Source organism: Pinus tabuliformis, chromosome 5_2, assembly GCF_031772625.1.
Source record: "Pinus tabuliformis cultivar Carrire ecotype Pingquan chromosome 5_2, CPIR1, whole genome shotgun sequence".
NCBI lineage: Eukaryota > Viridiplantae > Streptophyta > Pinopsida > Pinales > Pinaceae > Pinus > Pinus tabuliformis.
In genome coordinates, this window is record NC_142306.1 from 507,718,193 (window position 1) to 507,719,619 (window position 1,427).

The window sequence follows — 1,427 nt, forward strand, 5'->3', positions numbered from 1 at the left end:
ACATCTTTGCTGTCAGTATTAACTCTCACATGGAATCTCATAAGGCATCATTTGTGGGTCAACAAATTACATTTAAAGGCCTCCTGGGAAGTACTACGAGTAGGTGATATTGACTTGACTTTTAGGTTCCTCACTTCAAGTTATAGTATTAAATACTCATTAATTTGTTGGGTTTACCATTTTGGAATAGTGTTGGCACAAGTATTTTGCATGCTTACATACACAACAAAGGAATATTCATCTAAAGTAATATACCAGGCTTTGTATTCAAGGGCTTCTAGTGGGTAGCTCAAACCTGTGACCTCATCACATTCTATCAACGTGTTTCCCTCTGCCAATTTTTAATGACGTTTTTTTCATGTTAATTCACAGCAAGGCATACAATCGTATTAAATCAACCTATAGTCTTAACACATTCTGTAGTACTCGTAATTATCCTTTCCTAGACGTCAAGTTTGTAATGGTAATTACATTGACGTTAAGTGTAGTTGTAAAGACAGTAAGTATATCCTCAGAAAAGATGTGAAATAATTCCATGCATATGGTAATTATGCTTGTATGGTTCATATTTAACAAGTTATAAAATTTGTGAACATACCCTCCCTCAGCAAGGTGAAGCAATATGAAGTAGTATATCAAACACCTTTTTTCCGTTGTATCACCATGGAGAGTGACAGTAAAAGAAATTAAGAGTTGTGCCTTTTCTAAAATTTATTTGTAAATGGAAATTTGATCTAGTTGGATTCTAGATATTTCACTACTCTTTGAGATCTTGAGCTGGCATTTACTTATACTCATTTATTTATATCTCTACTTGAATATGTTACTCTTTTTTATATGAGTGTCTATTTTAACACATTATATCCAATTCATAGGGTTTGATACTAGTATCCAAACTCGAAGGTGTGATTCTAGTGCTTTCCTCAAACAATGGAAGTTTTTAGCTTTAGTGGTTAAAATGGAATACATATTTATTATCCAAAAATAAATTTGAATGCAAAACTACATCATCATCCCAACTCCTTGCATTATATTTTATTTCTTACTATTGTTTACCATGTAGCTCATTATATTTTTTTCTTACTATTGTTTACAATGTAGCTCATTATATTTTATTACTTACTATTGTTTACCATGTAGCTTGTACCAATACTAATATGATTTTTTATATTTGTATGTAGGAATCATATTATTAAGGCTTTTTATATTCGTATGCAGGCCACATCACTATTTTTAGGACCTAAAATTGATATGGTTTTTTTTATACTCGTATGTTGACAACATATTCTTTTATGATTAATCCATTATGTATCTTAGCTAGGATGTATTAATTTAGGTACAACGTAATATTATGTGCGTTGAGCATGAGGTGCCATTATTTTCTAGTTTTGGTCGCAAGGTTCCGTTACATATATGTTCAGTATCAT